The sequence below is a fragment of the Suricata suricatta genome, chromosome 14 (assembly GCF_006229205.1).
Source record: "Suricata suricatta isolate VVHF042 chromosome 14, meerkat_22Aug2017_6uvM2_HiC, whole genome shotgun sequence".
In the NCBI taxonomy this organism is placed as follows: Eukaryota; Metazoa; Chordata; class Mammalia; order Carnivora; family Herpestidae; genus Suricata; species Suricata suricatta.
Genome location: NC_043713.1, coordinates 57,866,477 through 57,893,833, shown reverse-complemented (window position 1 = coordinate 57,893,833; position 27,357 = coordinate 57,866,477). Strand labels below are relative to the sequence as shown.

General features: G+C 42.4%; 1 protein-coding gene across 2 annotated transcripts in view; it reads right to left on the bottom strand.

Annotated features, from left to right (window-relative positions):
- The window catches only part of LOC115277984 (cytosolic 5'-nucleotidase 3A-like), a 162,543-nt gene that overhangs the window by 14,913 nt on the left and 120,273 nt on the right, over positions 1 to 27,357 (bottom strand). The window contains exons 3-4 of one of the 2 annotated variants that reach the window (XM_029922400.1): positions 26,516 to 26,596; positions 13,520 to 13,571 (exon numbers count right to left, since the gene is read on the bottom strand). The gene's annotated coding sequence lies outside the window, so the exon portion shown is untranslated. The remainder of the gene's footprint in view (positions 1 to 13,519; positions 13,572 to 26,515; positions 26,597 to 27,357) is intronic. The other variant, XM_029922399.1, reaches the window with a different exon arrangement.

Below are 27,357 nucleotides of genomic sequence, written 5' to 3'. Positions count from 1 at the left end.
GACTCCTTAATAGAGCTATGGGACACTCATTCAACAAGGATTTATTGAGCAGGTTCTTTGTGCCAGGTCCTGAGAATAAACATAAACAAGCACATATGATCTCTGCCCTCCTGAATCTCGGCTAGCAGGAGAGCCAGCACCACACACACAGCCACACTCATCAATGCCCAATCCCAAGCTGTGTGTGCACTGTGACAGGAAATGTGATACGAAATGAGAATGAGTAATGGGGGTGAGGAGACGGTTGCAAGGCTTCCCCAAGGAAGTGATGAGGTGGGTGGAGGAGATTTCCAGAAAGAGGGAACATCAACTATAAGATCTATCTGACAGGAGGGAGCATGTGTGTGAGAAACTGAAAACAAGGCCCCCATACCTGGGGTGGAGAGGGCAAGACCATGTTCAGTGTGAGCTGAGACTACAGCAATGAGAAGGGGCAAAATCACACAGGGCCACCAGACCATGCAGAGAATGATGCCCTCTTCCCCACTGTATGCAACTAAACCAATGTAGCTGGCATTCCAGATGAGGCTGAGATTGGGAAAATATAAGCCAGATCCTTGGACAAGTTGAGTTTGAGAGGGTTTGAATCATCCTAGAAAGATGTCATGTAGAAAGTAAATATCTGTCTAAAGTTAAAAGAAACACTGCAGCTGGAAGGAGACATTTGCTAAACAAGCCTTGTGTTTGGCCACTCTTCTTCACATCCCACATGCTCTTGCTCTACAGCAAATCAACCTACTTGCAACTTCTCAAAGCCCCTCATGCCTTTGGGAGCCTTGCATCCAGACCCTGCAATTCAGAACCGTTCTCTCTCTCTTTCCCTCCCTCTCTCTCTCTCTCTCTCTCTCTCTCTCTCTCTCCTCTGCTCATCCCCTAGACTCTGCTCATCCCCTGCTGATTATTACCTGCTGACCCCCTACTTGGTCCTTCAGAGCTTGGCTAAAATGCAGCCCCAGAAACCTGTCTTCCCAAAGCACCCAGGCTCGCCCCCAGAGTCATAGTGATCCTCCACACTGAGCTTGCCGACTCTTCTGTCTTTTCTCCTTACTAGAATCCAAGCTCTAGGGGATGTGCTTAGTAAATATTTTTAAGTAAAAGAATGATAAATTGCTTAATTATTGATTATTTGTGAGCCTTAAAACTGCAGAAAGACAAAAAGACAGAAAGAAAAGCTTACAAACAGCCAGAGGAAAAAAAGATGAAATCATTTTTGACAAGCAGTAACTAGACTCACATCTGATTTTTGATAAAAACTATGGAAGGCAGAATGATATATACAAAAAACTAAAGGAAATTAGTTGCCAAGCTAGTAGCACACTGTACCTGTGTAAAATGTTCCTTAAAAGTAAAAGTTAAATAAAGACATTCTTACACTAGCAAATGCCAAAGTATGCAAGTGGCAAGTGGACCTACACTAAATGAAAGGCTGAGAGGCTTTCTTCCAGCAGAAGGAAATATTCCCAGATGGAAGGGCAGAGACAGTAAATATATGGATACATACAAATAAAGACAGACTATATAAACCAGTACTTGTTATGTTTGGCCAAAGGGAGGAGAGGTACCTCTCTCTGGTCAGAACAGATAAGTAGTTGGAACTTGGAAAAAGAAGAGAAAAAGGGTTATTTAAAATCTGCTGTTTTCCAGATTTTTTTCTACCACCTAGTTACTATTCCTAGAGGTAAAGACTTCAGTTTCTGAGGATTTTTAATATACCATAACTTTATAAGCAAATTTATGAAATCCCACTGGTTCTACAGAGAGAAAAATGACTCAGTGACTCTGCACTAGCTCTGAGTCTGCAGTGGAATCTTCTCCCCCCTTCCCATTCAATGGCTCAACACAACAAGAGTTTATTTCTCACTGATGCAAGGTCCTCTGCAGGTCCAGGTGACTCTCCATGGCAGCTGCCCCCCACCCAAGTTTTGCCCAATCCATATCTTCTTGGCTTTCCTCATTCCCATGGCAGGGGGAGAGAAAGGGACACACAAGAGCACCAGCATAAAATGTTCTTTGTTAACCTGAAGAAGTCATACGGCCATGCATACTTCACGGAGGTAGGAAAATGGCTCCCCTAAGAACTGGAGACTCAAGAATTGAAAAGTTGCTCTCCAGTCTAGGATGATCCAATATTAATGCTAACTTTAATCAGACTCAGCATTCTGAAAGTTCACTGCCTCTGAATTAGTCTCAACACCACCAAGTATAATTAATTAATTAAAAACTAAAAATTTTAAAACTCACTAATTCCTATGACTCTATAAACCTGAAATTTACTTGTTATCTCTCCCTCCCTCCCTCTCTGTCTCTGTCTGTCTCTCTCTCTCTCTTATTCATTTTATTTGTGAAAACACATCATTCCTTTCTCATAAATGTCTCTTGAATTTACCCCCTTCCCCTTACAAAACTGCTTTCTCTCCTAGACTTATTGCTCTTTCTGCTTCCAGCCTCAACTCTATTTTTGGCACCAACTCCAAATCAGAATGTTGAGAATGTTATATCTCTTCTTAATACCCTTGGTAACTTTCTATTGCCTCAGTACAAAGTCAACCTCTACATGGCATAAAGATGCTCCATGAGCTGGCTCTTTTCTTTGCCCATCTTCAACATCACCTTTTAGCATCTACTCCATGCTTTGGCCATAACAAACAATTGTTGTTCCTTGAACCCTAATGCACTGGAAAATACCTTCTATCATTTTCACCACTGTTCTCTCAGCCTACCTGCCTGGTGAACACTTGCCCTTGTGTAAGAATCAGCTTAAAATCCACTCAGTGAAGCCACTTCTACCCTCTCCTCCATCTCCTGTGGTATTCAAAGGCCTGAGTCCTATTTACTTCTGTATACACAGCCTAGCAGAGTGTCTGGTGGAGTAAGTACTTTTAAATGTTTGTTGGCTGATAAATAAGTTAATACTAGCTCTTCCAGTTGGCATTCACAGGCTATGTCCCCAAGAACCTGGGTCCCTATTTGCTATTAATAAAAATAATAATAGAGATGCTTAACATTCATATGGTGCCTACAGTATGTCAAGTACTATGCTAGGTGCTTTTCCCATATGAATGCTCATAATCCCTCTAACTGCCCCAGGTGGGAACCAGTATGTATTACTCTTACTTTCCTGGTGAGGAACCCAGAGCACTGATTGGTAACTTACCAGGTTACACAGCTAGCAAGCAGCAGAGCTGAGATGTTGAACTCATGCTCTCCACCTTACTGACTCCAGGAAGAGCCAAAGACTGTGTCCTGATGGCCTCTCAGGGTCCACACATAGACCCTCTGGTGGAGACATTCCATACCCCATATTTGCCCAACATGCAGTGCAACTGTCTTCTGGAAGCAAAGAAGGGTGATCCTCTCCCCAGTTCATGTGTTGTTCCCTCCATGTCTAGAAGGGACAATGGAGGTGTCTTTGGCAGTTTGCCATAGAGCTCTGCTTTTACCCTTATTGATTCTCAAATTGACAGAAGGACTTGCTAAGGAGATATTAAAAATTCATGAGGAAAAGACTCAGTCTCCTTCTGGTAATAATAATGAACATATAAGTAACAAGTACAAAGCAGAAAGTCTTCTAAAAACATATACATACTAATTAATTTAATCCTCTTAATAACCACTGTGCTGCAGCGGATACCATCACCAGCCCCTGTTTATCAGATAGGGAAATAATGCAATCTGACCATTGATGACTTTGCCAAAGGTCATATGATACCTAAGTGGCAGGGCAGGGATTCCCACCCAGACATGTATGGCTGAGGGTGCTGGTGGTATCTGGCCTCTCCAGGACACTGGGCCGTGTCATTGCTGATCCAGGGAGGCACAACTTGCTTAGCTCACCTTCTGTGCCTTAATGCTCTCATCTTCCTTCCCTTGAAAGCTCAGAGCTGTGCTACTTCATGCCTTCTCCCATCAGCGCTGCCCTGGGTTTTCTACATGTATGCCTCCACTGTGATCTGTTCTCTTTTTTATGAGGAAATCAAGTTTGCGTTTTCCTCCCATTTGCGCTGACCCATTCAGATGGTCTTTCCAGGAATTTCCTGTCCAATTGGCTAATTATTTTCTATAGTCATCAAGAATGAAGGCTGAGGATGGGAAGTTCTTCAAGCCTTGTGTTAAAGGAGGTTTGAGTCGCCTCTAGTCCACATATGCCAAACTGATATGAATTGTAAGGATGTGTAAAAATGCACATACACAGTTTTCATTAACTTGTTCCCTAGAATAAAAAGATAGTCAAGAAGTCCTTTGCCAGGTACATCCTCTGCAGAATAGAGCCCAACTTGCCTTTAAGTGAGAGGAACAGCATCTGGAAGCAGTTCACTGCCATGTTTTATTAGAATATTCAGATCACCTCATGAGAGACCCTGGAGACACAGAGAGTGGATGAAAGTTATCGGTCCTATTGACATTGATCCTAGACCATCTGTATCCATCTTAATTTGTAATCCTGGCCTTTCAATAACTGATAACTATACAGACTTCAAATGAGTTCTAACTTTGTTTTCTAGGACTTATGTAGGATACAAATCTTAATCAAATGGTCTGTTGTTATCTCTGAGCCCCCAGACCAGTAAGAAACCAAACTCATGTCAAATAACCCCTAAGTTTTCATGATGTTTTGTGAAGCATGAATGACAGCAGTTAAGACAGATTTTTCTCTGATGGGGAAGGAGATGACCACATGACTCTGAGACCTTCTCAATCCCCCAAGGTTGAGTGGGAAATAGAATATGGGAATCATAAATAGATGATGGGAATAATTGCTGTGACTATACTTTAACTCTGCAGCAGCTCTGACCTCTTATTCCTCTTAAACCACAATGTCACATCAGGTCATAATATGTGACCAATTACCCTCATGGTGGTCACAAAGGAATACAGGAGACTGGGTCAGTTTTCATAAAGCACTTCCCCTGCCCAAAGATGTGACAATTTTCAGTTATGACTTGTTTTGTCCATATTTGTTTTAGGGACAAATGGAAGGGAAAAGGGCCCAAGAAAAGTCAGCTGTTCCCTTCACTGGGTGGTGCCACATGGTAAAAATCCTCTGGAGAAAGTTCTCTTCTCTGGAGTTTAGAAACAGAGCCTCACCCAAGGAGTCCCTGCATCCTTGACCTTGCCTGCATACCATGCTTCCTTGTTGAATCATGCAAGGTGGTGTGTAAGAGCATATGGGCAGGCTTTGGATGAACACAACTGTAGTATTTACATTTATCTCACAACAGGCATGGTTAGTTAACCCACTTCTGGATTCAGAGCCATACGAAATGTTCATAATGCAAAGCACATCAGATACTTCTGTTACCATATGTGGTTTTAAAGGTACTCTTCATTCCACTCTAATAATTACAGGAAGATATTTGGGGACCACCAGTAGACTAAACGTTATAGTATAATCTTTATTTCTCTAGCTTATGGTCTCTCAACTTTATGCACATTTTTAAAAAGACATGTTTATTTTTTCTTGAACTTTTGAATTTGGGACTGTTGCATGTTTCTCTCTTCATTCCTGTAAGTAGTCCTTCTCTGGTTGTTGTTTTTCTATATCTGAAGTTACTTATTATTTCTTAATCTTGACAAAAAGAAATCCCTCATAGGTTAGAGTCAAATTATAAACAGTATTATTATTATCTGGGGGAGAGGAGCAGAAATTTCTGGATGTATGAAGTTTATTCATTAGAAAATAATACTGTGTGTCCTCCAATATTTGGTCAAATGTGACCTTGGCTACTCCTACATTCTATATCACTTCAGAAAGTATTCAGCAAAGAAGAACTCAACCCTCTGACATTTTATTGCATCCCAAAGAAACCCTATTCTGTCCATTTTAGGGAATAGTGTAATATGGAAGAGAAAGGTATAGACTATACACATGGGATCAAATCTTGGCATCATGTGACCTTGTCAGAAGCTAGCCTTTCCAAGCCTTAGTTTGTTCATTGACAATAATATCACCTGACTCACAAAGTTATTGTCAGGATAAAATGAGATAATAGGAAGAATTTACTCTGTATGGAGACTGCAACATGTAAGTGTTAATGAACGTTAGAAGTAGTAGTACCATTTTAATGACCTGAAAAAGATTATTACTGACTTTGGTCTATAAGGCATTTAATGTCATGATGTCACAGCCACACACATCCACCCTTTCCCAGTACTACTGCGGCCATCTTGCCATTGGTAAATTGGTAAATTAGTAAATTCTTAAATTCTATGGTTCCCTGACCTGGTACTTTGTGTTCTCTTTTAGGCTTCCAGACAAGGATCTAATAAAAAGTTCGTGGTTTCTAAAAAGTTCTTACTTTGAGTGACAAGGTCTGTATTAGAACATGCCAACACCAATAAGATCCTTTTTGGTGAAACGTCTCCAGTGATACTCAGATGCCACTGTTCAGGAAGAGTTCAGCAAGAGCAAAAGAAAGCAGATTCATCCTCCAAAGAGAACCCAGGCAACAGATGGATGCTGCTAAGTACTGCCCGTTGGTGAGAGAGAGAGAAGATGACTTGGAGCTAGCCTGATAATCAGCAAGCCTATATTTTCAAACTCAGGTCAACAGCACAACATCTATTTATGTCATGTTAGATTTCACCCTTTAATGCAGCATACAGTCACTAGAAAGTGTTCTTTTCTCCCCTACCTTCCCTTTGTAGGCATAAATTCCCCCTTATACAGATCAACTCTGCAGTCATGATTGGGTCCACCCTGAGTCAAAACAACCAGGCCTTTCATCTGAGAGGAAAAAAAAAATCTATCCCAATCCATTGTGTGAAAATTGGATGGACCTCAAATTGTTTTCATTGAATTTTGTATTTTTTACCATATATATCTGCATCTTTTGTAAATGGTTTGGAGGCCAACTTGTTTGTATCTAAAACAATAGTACCAACATTGAATTTTAAAAATAAAAATAAAGGAAAATAAGAAAAAGTAGTAAAACCAAAGTTTGCATTGGAAATAGTCCACTAGGAAGTCCTACAGAATTGCCTGAGGCATCTCAAAACTTGGCTCTACTCTACTTATGACCAAGGCAAAGCTTGGACTCTCATAAGCGAAATCTGCAGGTTTCGATTATATTCATGTAAGAATGACCAGTGCTGCATGGGGAAAGTTCTGGGGAAGCAGCCCTGTATAGGGACCTCTAACTATCCTTTAATAATATTCATGCCCCAGAGGGAATGAAAGGGTCTAATGGTGGTGTGGCCCCTGCCAAGTAGCGAGAGATTCTGATCAAGCTCACAGGAAAAGGCCAGCAGCCAGTCGTGACCTCACACAATGTGGCTCTGGCCTTTCAACTTTTTCATTAAAGAAGCCATTTTTCACCAAAGTATCCAAGAGGCTTTCAGGGTGGGCGGGGGGCTGTCTGTGGGCGGGGCCGAGACGGGTGGGTGGGGCGGACTCTCACACCTGCTCTGCACTAGCGGGCAGCGCCGCCCAGCGCGGGGCAGGTGCGCTGGCTCCGCCCCTGTGCGCTCCCAAGGAGCCAGGGCCAGAAAGAGCGGCTGTCCCTGGGGGGCCGCTGGAGGGCTCTAGGAAGACAGGTGCACCCCAGACAGCGCTTCACCTCGCAGTAAATTCCATAATTACAGGTCACCGAGTGGGCGCCCCTTTGAAGTGAAGGACTTTCTTGTTCCTGCGGCAGATACAATTTGGCTGAGATATCAAATGCAGATAGTAAAAATTTAATTAACAAATCAAAGCCTTTATCTGGAGTTTTCAGAACTGTGGCCAACAGTTTTCTTCAATCTCAAGAGCTCCAGTCAGAGCCGAAGAGAAGAAAGCAGCGCCTTTGTAGTGCAGAAAACGTACAACTTTTCCTGATGATTGCTCTCACAGATAAGGCTCCTCTTAACTGCCTGCTCCTTCAGGAAAAGGCTTTGAGGCTCCTCTGCAAAGGGGTTGCATTTTTGAGAGCCCTTTGACACTTTGCTCTGGTTAACCCTTTATCTTCAGAGCCCAGGATGGTTCTCCCAGCAAGCCAGACTGTAGGAGATGATGCATCTCCCTTGTGTGGTTGTGTGGATCAGCAACACACCCAGGACCTAAAAACATAATCAACCCGGACTTTCTTAGTAGAAGCCTATTGTGGACTTGGTCTTAGAAGAGACAGAGATAAAGTAGTGTTAATTACTTACAGATAACAATTTACTTCCACATCAGCCTTGCAACAAATTCACAAGGGCCAATGCCATCTACTGCAGCTGCAGCTGGAGAGAAACTGAGACTCCAAAAAGTAAAGAATGTATTATGCCTCCTTGTCCAGACAGAACTCTTGTGAATAAAGCAAGAGGAAATGATGCAAGGTAATGTGTAATTAACATGTAATTAGAACATCAGAATCCAAATTTGGGTATGTGTACTATACATACCTATCTGTATAAAGTAAAATTATCAAGGTGTCATCTCTGAATGCGATTAAAGGTGATTTTTATTTCAATATTTTGATATGCTTTGCTCTAGCTTTCAGCTTTTCTAAATTAACATGGGTCAAATTCATAATAACAAATTACTACAAAGGTTAATTGAACTCTCAAAAGCAGAGACTAATGGCCCCAGTGACTGGCTCCCAATGCTGAGAGCACATGGTTTGGGATTAATTGAACAAGACAGGGTTGAACTGGATGGAATGGAGAAGGAATAGTGCTCACTCAAGATTGCACACATAGGAAATGAAGTAGATCTGGAAGAGTAATGCAAAGGAGAATCAGGGAGCTGTCTCTAGGAAACAGCTATAAAGACACAAAAGTGAGACCAGATTTGGCTAGAGGAAATTTAGGAAGATCCCCCCTCATATCACTCCCTTTTCCAGTGTCCAGGGAATGAACATAACCTGGAGGATTCTAACTACACTTCTCCCTTGAATCATGCAGGGGTTAGGGGCACAAAGAGAAAGGCTGCGGCTGCAGAGAAAGGCAGAGAGAGAGAGGGAGACACAGAATCCAAAGCAGGCTGCAGGCTCTGAGCTGTCATCCCAGAGCCCAAAGTGGAGCTGGCACCCACAAACTGAGATCATGACCTGAGCCGAAATCAGACACTTAACCACCGAGCCACCTAGGCACCCCTTAATAGCCTACTCTTGACCAGAAGCCTTGCTTAACACCAGAAACTGTTACTTAACAGATATTTGGTGTGTTATTTGTATTATATACTGTATTCTTACATTAAATAAGGTATAGAAAAGAAAAGGTCAGTAAGGAAATCATAAAGAAGAGAAATACATTTACAACACGGTATTATATTTATTGGAAAAAAATCCATGTATAAGTGGACTCACACAGTCCACACTCATGTTGTTCAAAGTCAACTGTATTATTCTTTAGTCCACCATCCTTTATGCTGCTCATGTTGGCTCAGTCATTTGGTGAAGAGTGGAAGTGATAAGGAAGCATGAAGAGGGAGAGAGGAAGCAGCCCCTGAGACCTGAAGCACAGGGGCAGAGCAGGTCTCCCCATTTGATTTGATAGCAAATGCATCTCATAGATCATGTCTAAATGAGGCTAAAACTGGGATTACTTTAGTCATTCTATGACACCAATATATTTGGATGTGGACAGTGAGGATACATAGGTAGGTTGTCAGGAAGAGGGAAAGGGTAGGATGAGACAACGTTAAGTTGGCCAATTCAGAAGCAGCATAACTTAAGGACTTTTATGATTGCATGGAAGCAGACAGAGCTCCTCACCGCTGTGTCCCAAGTCTGAGAACACGTCGGTATTGCCAAGCCATCTTGGGAAGCTTGTCTCTTGAAGGGAAGTGCCAGATTAGACTGAGACCACCATGCCCAAGGCCGCCAGAAGGAAAGTCTGGAAGCAGCTGACCAAAGGAATTCCCTTCCAACTCTATACTGCAACCCCAACCCTTTGCCCACCATCATCCCCCTGGGAAGTTTCCACCCCGACCACTAGAATGTTTCATTTCTGAACATAAATATGATCTAAGATGCATTTAACAATTAAAGCTATTTATAACCACCATGATCCCTCTTTTAGATGACCATCTTGTTGGAAAGACAAAAGAAAATGCCTATTCTGAACCAATCCCACCCTGCTACCGTCCTGCAGGGAGATCCATTACCTGACAGGAGTGTACGTCTACTTGTGCAACGAGCTCTACCCATAAACTGTCAGCTCCCTGGGATGGGGCAGAAAGTGAGCACTGCAGCACTCAAGAGGGAGGATGAGCCTGTCTGCCTGAATTACCAAGAAAGTTTCCAAAGAGAAAGCATTTGAAATGGCTGCCCAGTGATGATATCAGGAAAGGAGACCTGAAGGCAGCCCAGTCTAATGTTTTCACGAGTGCTGAGTAGGTTATGAGAGGAGCCAGTCTTAAAACACCTTTACATGTTCGTGCTAAACTTGAGGGGAAAGAGTTATTTGCTCGGCTACGATAGTATCTGAGTTTAGGTCGATGATAAAGCTCACAACACCACACCAACAACAGCAGCTACTCTTTATCGAGCACTGACTCTGTGCCAGACACTGTAGGAAGTCTTTTGCAGCTATTATCTCATTAGACTTTCCTAATGCTAAATTCCTATCATAGCTCCATTTAACAGATGAGAAAACTGGGGCCTATGGAGATAGGTAAGTTTCTCATGTGCATACAGCAACTAACTGGCACAGCTGGAGTAGAACTGGTGCCAGAATGTGCACTTCAGCACTTAGCCATCCTGCCTCCCTAGTGCAATAAAGTATGGAAGATACAAGTAAGAATTCAAATCAACTCTGGAAGGAGATTCTTGGGAGATTCACTGGGGATCAGAGGTGACTCTCAGGGTTGGAGAGAAAGTGACATGAAATGTGGTGTCACTGAAGAGGCCAAGAGTCATCATTTCCTTTTTTTCCTCTAAGAGAAGTCAGTCTTGCAAATAATCCAATTCAGAGGGCATGACTAACAGCACATGTGTGTGGCCCTGAATGACCACAGGTGATATACAACAGGAATCTGAAGGGCCCCCAAAGAGGCCCAGACCCTCAACCTGAGAAGCATGAACATCCACAGAATAAAATCCGGTGGCCCCCTCCTACACTGTTGGTGGCAGTGTAAACTGGTGCAGCCGCTCTGGAAAACAGTGTGGAGGTTCCTCAAAAAACTATCCATAAAACTCCCTTATGACCCAGCAATAGTACTGCTAGGGATTTACCCAGAAGTGCTGATGCATAGGAGCACATGTACCCCAATGTTCATAACAGCACTGTCAACAATAGCCAAATCATGGAAAGAGTCTAAATGTCCATCACCTGATGAGTGGATCAAGAAGATGTGGTATATATACACAATAGAGTATTACATGGCAATGAGAAAGAATGAAATTTGGCCATTTGTAGCAAAGTGGATGGACCTCGAGGGTGTCATGCTAAGCGAAATAAGTCAGACAGAGAAGGACAAAAACCATATGTTTGCACTCATAGGTCTAACAGCACAACAGGAGAAACCTAATGGAGGACCAGGGGGACGGGAAGAGGGAAAGAGAGTTGGGGAGAGAGAGGGATGCAAAACTTGAGAGACTATTGAATACTGAAAATGAACTGAGGGTTGAAGGGGAAGGGGGAGGGGGGAAAAGAGGTGGTGGTGATGGAGGAGGGCACTTGTGGAGAAGAGCACTGGGTGTTGTATGGAAACTAATTTGACAATAAACTATTTAAAAATAAATAAATAAAATAAAATAAAATCCAGTGGCCTGGGGAATTTGGGATTCCAAATGAAAATTCTGACTTGATGTTTGTTACCTGTCATTTTCCCTCTGGGAGGTGTATATACACAGTATGAGGGTTTGTCCCATAGTTAGTAACCCCCTGGTTGACACACTCAGTAATAGAAAGCTGATGGGAGAATGTCATATCTGTCTACAACTGTCTTTTAGGTGGATCGATACCAAAAGGCTGTGCCAACTGCAGAGGCTCCAGGGCCTGCTGGCCAGACAGCCACACCACAGAGTAGGGTTTCTCATCCTGGGCTGTGACTTCAGGAAGGGGTCAGGCCACTGGGCACAGAGCTACCCAAAGGCCTCCTCTTGCCCCTCCCCCAGTTCTTTCTCCTGCTCCCTCCCCTCCTCGAGAGCCTGCCCCTCCTGTCTCCAACCCTACAAACACAGCATCAGAAACAATACAAAAATCATGACCTTGGGGAGGAGTTTGCAATTAAGAGTCAGGGGTCCTAGACCAGCAACGTGATCTTATATAATAAGACAAGCAAAGGCAGTGGCTAAGAAGTGGAGTAGAGGTTTTTGCAAACTCCCAATGCAAAGAGAACCTGCACTCAGCAAAGAGAACAGGCCTTGGGAAGCAACTCACATTGTTCATTTGAATCCCACAAGGCTACACTCGAGGAGCAAGAGGGAACCAGGAATGGACCAGCTTCATACGGACTGCCACCAGCTTGGCCCCTGAATCACCTCAGTCCTCAACTGGATCAAGACACCCAGTAGCCTCTGAGAAGCAAAAGTAAATCTTTCAGGTGGAAAGAAACAGTTCCAGGTATGAACCCAGAAATGTGGGAGGACACAAAGAGGAATGAGTGTGGAGGTCAAAAGAAATGAATACTAACTATATAATACAATAATCCTACCCTGAAGAGATTAAATATGCAAAATTAAAGCACACAACAATAACATAAGAGGAGAGAGAGAGAGAGAGAGAGTGTGTCCGATATTAAGTTTTTTAAATGTGATGTAAGTCCCTGACATTAGGCTTTTGATTGCCTGGCATCCTTTTCAAAAACATCTATCTATGGGGCACCTGGGTGGCTCAGTCGGTTAAGCATCCAGCTTCAGCTCAGGTCATGATTTCATGGTTCGTGGGTTCGAGCCCCATGTCGGGCTTTGTGGTGACAGCTAGCTCAGAGCTTGGAGCCTGCTTCAGATTCTGTATCTCCCTCTCTCTCTGACCCTCCCATTTTCATGCTGTCTCTCTCTGTCTCTCAAAAATAATAGAAAAAACATTTAAAAAATTCAAGAACATCTATCTGGAGTAAACATACTGCCAGCTATATACCACAGCTACTAGTAAATCAATGAGGTATGGAACTAGGACGCACCCAGAAGTTTAAAAGGAAGTTATTTTAAAAAGCCCTGGGTAACCCAGATAACCAACCATTTATGTGACCCTGATTTTCCTTTCTCCTAGCCTAATTCCTGGATGCAAAGTGAACCTGCAAAACACTAGGCACCCTTGGGCACCTAGGTAGTTCAGTCAGTTGAGCATCCGACTCTTGATTTCAGTTCAGGTCATGATCCAGGGTCCTGGGATCAAGGCTCAGCTCTGTGTTGAGCATGGGGTTTGCTTAAGATACTCTCTCTCTCCCCCTTGGCCCCTCTCCCTTACTTGTGCATGTGCTCTCTCCCTAAAATAGATAAAATTAAAAACAACAACAACATAGGCACCCTTCCCTTGATCCCAATAAAGGCAGGGCTTCAGTTCTGCTCTATCTTTCTTACTCTCCTTCTCTCTCCCTCTTCCTCCCCACCAGTGACCTTACTGGGTGGCCCTGGGCATGCAGTGCATCCTCCATGACTTGTGAGTAACAAACCTTGATGTTTCGAAGTTTTCTGATGGTGGTTGCTGAAGTGCATCCTGCAATCCTAAAAAATCCACAAGGGCCATTCCAGTCACAACGTTGGTTATAGCTGGGGAAATGTCTGTAAGGGCTTACCACCAGACCTACTGGCTCAGATGAGCACCTCAGGCATCTATAACCAAGAGCATCACTATCAATATACTAAGATCCACAACAATGGAGTTAAAGTATCCTAAGTTCCTTCTATTCTGAAAGGGATAAAAGAATTGGTTTATATTAGACTTTAGTGAGTCAGGGAAGGATATTATCATTTCTATAATAGCCACTAAAAGAACACAAAAGCAATATGTAACTAACCTAAAGAAAAGCAAAAAAAGAAAGAAAAAGGAACATAAACAGGAAAACAATAGGAAACAAATAGTAAAAGGGTAGATTTTAACCAAATGATATCAGTAATTACACTAAATGTAAACGTATATTTCAGTTAAAAGACAAAGATTATCAGCTGGAATGGGGAAAAAATATTGATGCCTATTGATGAACCATGCCTTAAATGTAACAGTAAAGAAAGACTGAAAGGATGGGAAGGATTCAACATGCAAACAATAACTAAAGGAAAGCTGGCGTATCTGTCCTAATATTACATACTTTAAGACAAGAAACATTCCCAGAGATAAAGAAAAATTTCATAATAATTTGCCTAATAGAAAATAATCATTTTACCAATGTTTCAATAAGGAAGAAGTCAAGCCATAGAGTGGAAGAAGCTATTTTTCATGCATCTACATGACAAGGGACTCTTAAATTTGGAAAAAAGAAAGGACTTCTACAAGAAAATAAGAAAAAGAAAATAGTACAATTATCTTTTAAATGGGCCAAATCTTTTTTTTTAATTTTTAATGTTTTTATTTATTTTTGAAAGAGAGAGAGACAGACCATGAGCAGGGAGGGTCAGAGAGAGAGGGAGACACAGAATCTGAAGAGAGTCTCCAGGCTCTGAGCCAGTGGTCAGCACAGAACCCAAAGCAGGGCTCAAACCCACGAACTGTGAGATCATGACCTGAGCGGAAGCCGAACACTCAACCGAATGAGCCACCCAGGCGCCCCTAAATGGACAAAATCTTAAATAGGCACTCTACCATAAAAAAATATATATGTGAATGATCAATAGACATATAAAATGATACTGAATTTTATTAATTATCAGGGAGGTTCTAAGTACATACCCCACTTAATGACTAAAGTTAAAGACATACAGTACCAAGTGCCAAGTGTTGACAAGGATATGAAACATATGAAACTCTCAAGCCCTGCAGAGTGAGTTTATGTGTTGGAGCAGACCTTTGAAAGCTGTGTCATGGTATACATCAAAGTTGAACGTGCATATACCTTATGACTAAGCAATTACACTCATAGGTACATAGGTGACAGAAATATGTGTACATGACCACCATAGACATGTTCAAGCCAACTTTATTCATAGCATTCCAAAACAGGAAATAATCAAAATGCCCAGTAACTAGGGAATGGATTAATACAGTGTCTATAGTATATCCATACAATGAAACTCTGCTTATAAATGAAATGAAAAGGGGTGAACTTCTACATCATACAACAACCTTGATGTACCCCAACAGTGTAGATGAATCACAAAAGCATGATGTGAGAGAAGGGGGACAGTGGTCACCTTGAGGGAAGTAGGTAAAGATGGAAAGGGGACTCTAGGAGTTTCTGAAATGTTCTATTCCTTGATCTTAGAGCTGGCTACACAGGTAAGTTCAGTAGTAAAAAGTCCTTGTGCTGTATGCCTAACAGACATGCACTTTTCTGTGTGGATGTCATTCTTCAATTTAAACAAAAAGTTTATTTTCAGTAAGTCTAACCTATCCTGCAAGAGGAAGAATCTCTGGAGGTTTGCATCTTTCTCAGAATCCGTGATCAAGAGCATAACTGGGCTGGGCCCTTTATCCCAGGGCCATGGACGTTTACAAATCCTGCACTCTCTCTCAGGTGCTTCCCAGACCCAGCTTTTGGAGTTGAGTTCATGATGAGCTAGTTTCTCTGTCACCAATACCCAGGGTCCTGGGGCAACAAATCAAACTCAGGCTAAGGAAAGTAGGGTGGTGGTAGTGGTGGTGGTGGTATTGGTGGTGGTGGTGGTGGTGGTGGTGGTGGTGGTGGTGGTGGTGGTGACAAAAAGTCCTTGATTTTTGAGAGTAGTCGTACCCTGTGTGTGTTGCAAAATTATATTCGCTAGTAAATGAAGTACTAATTTGATTGAGTTGCAACAGGCATGGGTCAGAAAAAAAACAATAATAATAATAATTGTATCTGCAGGCATGGCAAAATGATGACATTGGTCTCCTTACACTCCTTTCCAGAATTTGTTTCCTAAGTGAACAGCTGAACAGTCGAATTAATGACCTCAAATTACTGAGGTGTGAACTTCACTGTGAATTTGGATCTTCAGCTGGTGAGACCTGGTGAGGAACAGACAATGGGAGGGAAACTTGGTTTCCTGAAACTGAATTGGCTGTTATCCAAGTGAGAGAGTTAGGGTCCAGGGTCATATGTGTCCTACATCCCTCTTCAGCAGCCTGCTGTGCCCTGCCCCCAGAACTTGATGTGAACATTAACACTGACACACAGTGAAAAGTGTCAGTTCCAGAAAGCCAACTTGATGGGGAAGGAGAGGCCCCAGACCCCTTGGAAGGGTAGCGAGAATTAGAAGTTTTTAGTTATGTGAATCTAGGCCCTGGTTTTAGGGATTAAGGGCTGGTACACCAGCTGGATGACTTTCTATATATATAATAATATAATATATAATTCAGGAAGGGAAGCTGGGGTGAGGGAGTTGACAAGAAGTCAGCAAAAGGTAAAATGAGAGCGAGCTGAGCCCAGCCTGCAAAAGTGGAAGCAGCAGGAGGTTTTAAGAGTGGCCATTATGCCGTTTAAGTAGGCTGTGTGTTGTGCAAGGGTGCAGCATCTCTGCCCACTGCACTATCTGCAAATCAGTGATGAAAGCCTATTACACACATGCCCTGTGTCAGCAGTGCTGGGAAGAGGGAATTCCAGTTCCAGTGTGGAAGGAGCTGGAGAAGAAAAAGAGGCAGCCTCACAGTGGAGGGGAGAGAAAGAGAGCCATGTTGCCGCAGGACAGTAGAGCAAGGGTTGGCCAGGAGGACAGCTGTGCACCTGTACTGGGGAAGCAGGTAACCAAGGCGCTCTAAGCCTGCCAGGCTGCACTCATGGGTCATAGAGAGAATTGGGTGAGAAGACACAGAAAACATGCCAGCATAGTGGCTCAGACCTAGCCAAGAAAAGGGAGTGATCATTATCTTTCTTGATCCTTGAAGTACCTTCCTCTAGTTTCTGCCTTTTTCCTAAGTCCCAGCTGGCTAAGGAGCCATCTTCTTCAACACACCCACCCTCCCTCCAGGCTCTCCTGGCATCCCTGCCCCTTCCTAGCTCTCCCAGGAGAATCCTGCTTTAAGCACAATATTCTTTTCTGTTTATATATTTTTATGTATTTTGAGAGAGAGAGATCATGTAAGCAGGGGAGGAGCAGAGAGAGTGGGAAAGAGAGAATCCCAAGCAGGTTCCACATGTCAGCACAGAGCCCGACACAGGGCTTGAACTTACGAACAATGAGATCATGACCTGAACCAAAATTAAGAGTTGGATGCTTAATTGACTGAGCCACCCAAGTGCCCCTCAATACAATATTCTGCCTTCAGACCCTGCCACTGCCCACCGTTGACCACAGGGGTCTACAATACCAGAAGAGTCTTCACTCTGAGGCTTGAGTAGGGAACTAAATCATCATGGGGCCTAGGGGCCAGAAGAAGAGTTTTGCCACATACCTAATACCTAATCAGACAACCTGCAAGGAAGATGTTTTCTTGTCAATCAAGCAGTCTCACACCTTGGAGAATTTAATCTTTTTTATTCTGCTTCTGCTTTCTATTTCAACATTGCTCAACAAAACCCCAGTAACATTTAAAAATATCCTCAGATGGAGGCAAGCCCCCCTGCCCCATGATCAACCTGGTTTTGCACTTTTCAGGAGGGTGACATTGAGACAAGTTCTGTTCACTACATCAACAGTGATGATGAAAAGGGTTGGAGAGGTTGCATTGTTGCCTGCCAGGAAATCTGTGAAAACTATTTTCTTTTTTGCTAAGAGGTAAAATATTTATGTCTTTAATAAGCACAGTGTCTGAGACATAAGTGTACTTATAAATAGCTACACCAAAAATGTGCGTATACGCACTACTTAAAAGGAACATGAAGCCCTCCCTGTATTCTGATTTTTCCCCAGCTCATGGCCCGTGGGGTGCAAGATAGCTGCTACCATAAACTTTAGAACAACTCTGCATCCTCCACAGCCACCAGGCCTTGAGAGGGGAGGTCCCTAACTGCCCTATTTGTCATGGACACCCTTCTTCCAACATGGCGGTTTCAGACCAGGTAGAGACAGCATTCCACATAAACATAGCTTTTGTCATGGGTACACTGAACTGTGGGTTTCGTGCCGGGGGTCAAGGTGATCAGGAGACCTGGGCATTGAATAGAGCTGGCTGTGTATCAGGTGGAGATTCTGGCTGCGTGTGCCTATCCACGTAGAGACATCCTCCAGGACATTTCTGAGCTCCCCCAGAACAATTATAATGCTGTGCAAACACACACACCCAAACATGACTGTCTAGTGGATAGGTCAGAATAAAGCATTCATCTGACCATAACCACCAAACCACTCAGTACAGGGAGCTCAGATTACAGAGACTGTGAAACCTGAGTAAAATTTGAAGGACCCAGGACACTTTCACCAGCCAATCTCCCTTCTTTACTGCCGAGTTAATGGAGATGTGAAAGAAAACGTGTGTTGGCACCAGAAACAGTTATGTGACCCAGGGCCTATGGGCTCAGCAGATCACAGCCGGGATCACACATAAAGCTCACAGGACAGAGGCTGCTGAGGCCATTAAAAGTATTGAAAGAGATTTCACTGCCATGGAAAAGTAAACAAACACAATTCAATAAAGAATACATAGATGTCTAGAATTCTTCAGGAGTTGGCAAAGTCCCAAAGCACTCCAGGAAGTATTTTTGGCATTCAGTGTCTGTTCTGTGTGCATGCACACATCATCTCTCTGGGATAGGTTTGGGCAAATCGAATAAAGCCCTCCAGTTCCCTGATTTATAGGTGGAATGGCCTTTGAGTTGGCCCTTATCCACACCCAGAAGTTAATCCTGTGATTTTTCATATGCAATTGAGTGGAGTGGGGGGTAATATAAAATAAACCCCAAGCCAAACACCCATATCCTCACTGAAAGTACATGAACATAAACAGATCTTTATTTGACACATGAGTAGCTGTAGTGTTTATATTTAGACTTGGACCCAGGAAATTTTATGTACAAGTTTTCAAATGAAAATGTTTTGTGTAAAATTTTGACAAAGCATTATTAAAATATTTTTAAATGAGAGATAAATCTTAAAGCAAAAGTTGGTAATTAAGAGTTTAAACCTCTTCCATTTTAAACATTATAAAACATAATTATATACTGTTCTTACAGATTCCTACAGATATTTCTAGGGTCTTCCCAATGTATCCCTGAGGTTCCCAAGAGAGGGACTCTGTCTCTACCTCAATAAACAATGAGCTTGAACACAAACCTGCGACAGATAGGGCCTCAGGAGGGCAGAGGTGTGCTTGCCTCCAACGTGGCAGATAGGGAAAACATGCAAAATTGTCAGGAACGGGATAGAACTATCAAAGGCACATAAGATAGTTACAAACTTCATAAAATGTACATTTCTATTCTACTGTTCTGCAACAATGAAAAGCTGCAACTTTCATCAGGATGGCCAACAAAAGCTACCAGGTCTCTGGGGTGAGATAACAGAACTGCCTCAGGCCACCTGGTGGTTTGCCTGCTGCCTGAACACACACACACACACACACACAGAGGTCAACTCTCACACAACTTTGTTTCACTCCATAGGAAAACATTTTACTTCTCCTAGAAATGGGATATTTCCAGGAGGGTCAGTAAGAGTTGCTTTCTGGATAAATTGGCATATGGGAAATGTCCAAATTTCTTGGTAGTGATCTTTCCAGAGGAGCAATGGTTTCTGTGTCACCCATTCTCTCATGCTGTCACTCTTCTCTGGCTCCAGCTCCCTCTGTCCTTCCCACTGTTGCCTCCCCTGACCTGGGTCTGGATTTTTGAGAAAGGCTGGACACACATCACCTGTGAGCCATAATTATAAGAAACAACAGTGCCTCCAAATGTAAACATGGTTCAGAACCATGGAAGACAGGACTCAGGTGGATGTGGCAAATCATATACACGTACTTGCCTGTATATGAGTTAAATACTTGTATGGGTGCATGTGATGATATATAGATAGATAGATTGATAGATGATAGATAGTAGATAGATAGATGATAGAGGATAGGTAGATAAATAGACACATACATACATACATACATACATACACACAGCGGCAAGTTAAAAACATATATAAATATGTAGTTGATACTTGAGCAACATGGGTTTGCACTACACAGGCCAACTTAAAGCAGATTTTTTTTTCAATAAATATACTACAATCCTGTAAATGTATTTTCCCTTCCTTTGATTTTCTTAACATTTTCTTTTCTCTAGCTTACTTTGTGGTAAGAATACTTTATTATATTGTAAGAATATAATATATATCACATACAAATTGTGTTCATCAACTTTTGTGGTCAGTCAGGCTTCTCTAGTCAACAGTGGGCTATTAGTAGTTAAGTTTGGGGGGAGTCAAAGTTATACGAAGATTTCTGGCTGAATAGGTGCCCAGCACTCCTAACTCCCACATAGTTCAAGGGCCAACTCCGTGTAAATTGTCTAAATAACATTATTCCTCTGTCTATGTTTGAATACTCAACAACTCTTAAGCAATGGATATGTGGCTTCTGTTTGCTGAGATAACTGAATCTAAAATTTATCATTTGTAACTTCAGTAAAAACCTACTGTCTGTGCTTTCCTTAATGAGGAATGTCATTAGAATTTTTCTTACACCTCACTACAAATTTGAGTCAGAGAGAAATCTTCCTACAATAGGTAACTAGGAATTAGAAGGAATCAAGGATAAGGATGTTTTTGGTATGCACAGTGGAAAACAGATTTCCTTACATAAAAAGCATGGATCTGTGAAAGATAAAAGATGGTAGCTGGTGTGTGTGCACTTCCAAACAGAAAGGGGAAAAAATGGTGGTCAAGACCTTAGTTAAAGAGATTTTCACATCAACCACCAGGTGATTCATCTGCAGAGAACTTGGGTAAAAATAACAGCAGTGATAATAATATGTAATGTTGATTGAACACTTACTGTTTTTCCAGGCACTCTAGGGAAAACTTTTTCTATATTAACTCATAGGAAAACATTGGAAGATTTTGAAATAGGCAGAAGAGATTACTGAACACCTTTTCATTGGAATACCAGATACTCCTTTGCGGATGTTTGCCTTTGACTAGACTGTTTCACAACTCAGTAGAGATAAAGGTTAGCTGAGAGTAATACAACTTATTCTTATCCACAGAAGTGTAGGTTGTATCCAATGGAATGCCATTGATTACCGTCCTGTGGATACTGACCAGTTTTGCCAGCTTTGCATATATCTGTAAATTCGTTTCTTCACTCCTTATCTGATTCTAGATGTGTGCCCCTTGAACCAGTCCTAACATCCAATGGATCTCTCATGTGTCTATGAGCTAAGAACAATATTTGACACCTGTTCATTTTAAAATTATATGAAGGTCATGATTTGATTCTATTTTATTTTTTTAAATTTTTATTTTTGATACAGAGAGAGACAGAGCATGAGAGGGGCAGGGGCAGAGAGAGAAGGAGACACAGAACCGGAAGCAGGCTCCAGGCTTTGAGCTAGCTGTCAGCACAGACCCTGATGCAGGGAGGCTCTGTGAGATCTGACCTGAGCTGAAGTCGGAGGCCCAACCGACTAAGCCACCCAGGCGTTCCTGATTCTATTTTAAAATTTAACCTTTAACACTCATCTTATCTTTGGAGTAGTATTATGAAAAATGGGAACAGAGTTGATGGGGGCCTTCCAGCAAGTGGACAAAGAGAGGCAGTGAACCACCAACCCATACACAGATTCAATTATACGCACTCCCTCGTAATACATGATACTTCTTCTCCAGAATTCCAACTTATATAAGTAATGAGTGAACAGGAACTTGGTTAGAAGGCAGTTCACTCCACAGTTGGGAAACTACATGCTTCGGCAGATATTTCCTATACTGAAAAGAATTTTCTCCTTCTGAAATGTTAGTCAATCTCCTATGAAAAAGGCCTCCTCCTTTCTCATCAAAAAAGTCTTTTAACTGTTTGAAGGCAAATATGTGTATATCTCCACAGTCTTCTCTGGCACAAAATACATTAACCTCTCTCTTATTTGAGATGATTTAAAGACCTCTCCACTATCTTGGCCTTCTTGTTGCACTCCAGTTCATAACATCCATCTAGAAACATGGCACCTAGGGTCAGAAACAATATTCTGACTCACCTAGAACATCATTCCTGTGATCTGAGTCCTACAAATGTATGAAACACTAAAAAGCCCCATGTTTACAATATGCAGTGTGCCTATGATCTGTTAAAATCTCTTCATGTCAAGGAAGCTCATACCAGTTCTTTTAGTCCTTCATATGTATCCACTATGTAGAGCAGAAGATTCTTTTTAATATGTATACTTACTTATTTCTAGTTAGATTTATCAAAATCATTCATCCGAGAGCAATTAGTAATCCCTTTCGTTCAATTTTTATTGGAAAAAGAAGACACTACTATCTTCTGTTTATGCTGAGTTATTTTTCTACTAACAAATTAACTCAAAAGATTAAAATTTGTCAAACTCTCTATGTGATTTAATAACCGATGGTCAGATCATTCCAATGTGATAAAGAATTCATTTTAACACTAAACTAACAATCAGTCAATAATTATGGCTATTCCTCATACTTGTTTAGGAATTCATGCTGATGGATTCCACATTTTTGACAGATCTTTTGCTAGAAAGCTAGCCAGTTGTGGGAATTCTATGTGGTGATGACAAGAACCCACGGGCCTCTGAGATGTTAACAAAGCTGCAGAAGATTATCCCAAGGAAAGAAATACCCTCAAAGACATTTGGGCCTGTAATTAAAGTGATCAACTACCTGCTCCTGTAACTCTCCATCTCCCAGCCCCTGGCCAGGCCAGCCCATGAAAGCCTAACCTGTAATCAGAATGGGGGGAAAAATAACAAAGCAGAGAACAGGAAACTGTGGATATCTTCTCTACCAGATGTCCCTATGCTCGGTAAAGTTTCAAAAACATGGGAGCTTTAAATCTGACTTCTTTCCTTACAGAACTCAGCCCACCCTCCCTGTTGAGATCACTCAGTAGCAAAGAGACAGCCCCTCCCTGAAGGTTACTAGCACAACTTATCCTTGTTAATTATGAACACGGTGCACTCAAGCTCTATCACATCTTGCCAAAATAACTGTTGGATAAAGGAAAAATAGTCAGCCCACTAGTTCATTGATCTTCATGATATCCAGACACTGATTTTTTTTAACCATGTTGATTTAAATAAGGACATTTTGACATCTCGTAGAGACAGAATCTAAATTCTTCAATGTTCTTCAATATAAACATATTGCTTATCATATGAGTTCTTCATGACATGTAAAGGCCCCTTTGATACTGTATAACCATCATAATCATGGGGAAACAGATATTGAAAGAGGAGGCCTTAGGCCAAAGGTCACTAGCAAGGTCAGGGATGAAATCAGATTTAAGAGTGAAAGTTTCCACTTTGTTAGTCATTATTCCCCAGAGAGACTCCAGAACATCCTGTTAGATCTTGTTATGTCTACATTCCAAGTGAATTTCTGTCCTTAGAAGGATAAGGAAACCATCTGAGTAACATCGCAGAATTCAATTATCCAATTTGATTATTTGGGGTATAGAAATGTGGATCACTTTCTCAGGGTCACGTAACACCCTCAATGTTTCTCTTTAGTTAATCTGGCTAACTCCTTGCACCTAAAATGAGTCCCTAGTTCATTATTGATTTCATTCCCTTGGGAGAGCCAGAGGTAGGAAATTCTGACAGAATCCCTTGACCATCTGTTATGCACATCTAAGCCTTCGGTTTCTGAGCGAGCAGCATTTATATTCATTTGTGTGCCACTTTTCCTGACGTCTGGAAAATCCCTTCGTACGTATACAAGAGCCTTGGGTGGGCAATAAAGATTTTATTTGAACACAAAACAAAACTGGCACCCTTAACACAATGATGTAGCAATAGGGTTAGAGCAGTCACTTGGTTACTCAAACCTGTTAGAAAAAAAAAAAGGGAAACCGCATGTGTCTTCCATGGAGCAGACCAAGCCACAGCCCACAGACAGTGCTCCACGAGATGAGAAGAGCTGCCTGGTGACAAAGCTGTTTTCAGGACAGGGCTGGTCCAGGAGTTCACAAGAGTCAAAGAGCAGGCCATCCCTCATCCACCCTGGCTGACAGAACAAATAAACCATTTTTTGTTTCCTTGAGATGCTTGCAGAAATAGCTCCTGGGCCCCAGCATGCGCAGAACGAGCTGCTCGGAGCCAGTTGTGTCCAGGCCTCTCAGATCAAAGATGAGTTTGGGGCAAAAGGAAGTTTTGAGTTTGACAGGATTTTCCTGGACACGTTCGAAACAGGAATAAAGTGACAGACCAGGAGCAACAAACTCAATGGCATGAGGCTCCTAAGGGCGACAAGGCTGGGTGCATGGGGGCAAATTCTTCAGGGTCTGAAGTGGTCCTGGTCTAAAGAAAAGCAAGGCCCTCAGCACAGTAATGCACAATGCTTGTGGTGAGACTTAGAAGTACAAGAAGGGAGGAGGGGAGGCGGATTAAAGTAAGCGAATGAATTCTTTGACATATGCCTTATGAGTTTTGTCACTTTGATAGAAAGAATCTGTTACAGTGCTTAAAAGTTCCAAGCTCACCCCGCAGGGTATGGGGGAAAGGAGCAAAAAGTTCAAAGCGAATAATTACCTGTTATTGATGTATTATATTTAAACACCCTGGCTGAGGATTAAAGACACTCTCAAGGCCTTAACAGCCTGCAGTAAACAAGTCATGTTTCAGAGAGGAGGAGGAGAAAAGAATTTCAGAAGGATTTCCTCCATCAGTCTGGAACCCTCTGTAGGTAAGGCAGAGTGTGCATATCTGCCTTCCACAGAAGGACACATTTCAGACTAGAAAAAAGAGTCATCAGATACTCCCGGAGCTTTGTCATGGTCCCTGGAGTTTCCTCCTGTGAGTTTTACTTTTTTTCAAGGACTTTGTCTTACTAACCATTATATTCCTGACACCACAGAAGGATTACAACCAGTAGGGACGCAATGGATTTTAGTTGGTTGGGAGTGGGGAGTAGGTGGGTGGTTTCCTAGTTGAACTCAATTTATTTTTTGTTTACACTTTAAGGTGAAAAAAAAAGAGTGCCTAGGGGAATCAGTTGAGTGAATGTCCAACTCTGGATTTCAGCTTAGGTCATGATTCCAGGATCATGGGATTGAGCCCTGCGTTGGGGTCTGCACTGAGTGTGGAACCTGCTTAGGATTCTCCCTCTATCCCTCTGCCCCTCTCCCCTGCTCACGCTCTCTATCAAAAAAAAAAAAATGAGAGAGAGAGAGAGAAAAAAAAAAGAAAGGGAGAGAGAAAGAAAGATTTTATCACTGAGGTAACTGCTGGGCCACCAGACCAGCACATCTTCCCTGGCACAGACCTAGACAAGGGATGGTCTCTCCTGAATAGTCCCCCAGAGGCTAATACTGGGTGTCTCCCTCAAGAATGCACTTGATGCTCCCCTGTTCCTGTTTCCCCTTCTGTGGTATCTGATCTCTCAGCTGAGGACTATTATTCTAATGAAAAACACTTCCAGGAAATCAGTCCAAGACAGATTTAATCTGATGTGGAAAAGAATTTCAAATGCACATTATGTCCGTCGGAAATTATGACCAGCTTTAGCTTTCAAGTACCCAGATCTGAAGATGCCACAGTGCTTTGAAGGACACAGGGAGGAATACTTCCTTGTTTTATGGTTCTGGCTGTTTTGTTTTTTGTTTTATTGGGGTTTTCTCAGGAAAAACTGAAGAAGAAGAGACATCCTTCCCCTTCCCCCAGGTGAAAGCCAGTTCTGATCAACATAATCACAACTTCTGCACAGGCAGTGCCTCACCATGCACTGAAGCCACAAGGCTACCTGTGGCTGCTGGAGGTGGCCTGGCAGAGCCCTGCCAGCACAGGAAGAGTGCATCTGGTCCCCAGAGGCCACCTCTCTCAACCCACACTCTCCTATAGCACTCTCCTGCCCAGGAGCCTTCAGCCTCTCCGCCTCAAAGCTCTGAGCTGAGAATCAAGACATCCCTAACCCCTCTTCACTTGACTTTCCAAATCCAGTCTCCACATGTGCTCTCAACAAACCATGCCCTGGGGCACCTGGGTGGCTCAGTCGGTTAAGCCTCTGACTTCGGCTCAGGTCAGATCTCACGGTTTGTGGGTTCGAGCCCCGCATCGGGCTCTGTGCTGACAGCTAGCTCAGAGCCTGGAGCCTGTTTCAGATTCTGTCTCCCTCTCTCTCTGACCCTCCCCTGCTTGCACTGTCTCTCTCTGTCTCTCAAAAATAAATAAAAAGCATTAAAAAAATAAAATAAAATCTTAAAAAAAAAAAAAACCATGCCCTGTGTACTCCAGGTTTGTCCCAAGTTTGTCACCAGAAGACACTTCACCATGCCATGGTCAACCCTTCTCTCCACCCCTACCACCCCAGAAGGGGAGAATTTTTAGAGCAAAAAGGGACCTAATCAGCACTGTACCAAAGTCCCAGGATAATAAAATAAGAATATTAGATGTACTTACATGCCACTGCCGCTCATCTCTCAGCTTTTCCAAACCTACCTCAAGCTCCTTCTTATTGGTGCTTCCTGTGTGCTGGACCAGAAGATACACAAGGCTCCTGCCCTAGAAAGTCACAGAGGTCTGCAAACACATTAAGAACAACCATGGTGCATTCTCTGTCTCCGTTTATATCTTTTCTTATTTTGGTAAAATATATATAACAAAATTTGCCATTTTAAGCACTTTTAAGTGTTCTATTCAGGGGCATTAATTATATTCACAGTGTTGTGCAACCATCACCACTGTTTTCCAAAACTTTTCATCATTCTGCACAGAAATTCTGTACCCATTATGCAGTAGCTCCCCACTCTCTCCTCCCCCAATGCCTGGCAACCTCTATATACTTTGTCTCTCTGAATTTGCCTATTCTATATATTCCATGTAAGTTGGAATTGTACAACACTTTTCCTGGCTTCTTTCACTTAGCATAATGTTTTCAACTTTCATCCATGTTGTGTATGAATCAGATATTCATTCTTTTTTAAGACTGAATAATTTCCCATTGTGTGTATGTTCCCCATTTTGTTTACCCATCCATCTGTTGGCAGACACTTGGGTTGCTGTAAATAATGTGGCTATGACTTGGATGTGTAAGTATCAGCTTGAGTCTCTGCTTCCGATCCTTTCAAGTATATACCTACGAGTGGGGCTGTTGGGTCATCTGTCCATTTATATTTGATGGGCAAATGAATAAACAAGCATTTTCAGTAGAGACACCAATTTGTGCAAAGGCACCAAGGCGTAGCACAACCTGAATAACTCTGTGCTGCCAGAAGCCATTCAGAATGGCTCCTCTCGGGGACCCACAGAAGAGGCCACAGGGTTAGGAGCGCTCGTGAAAA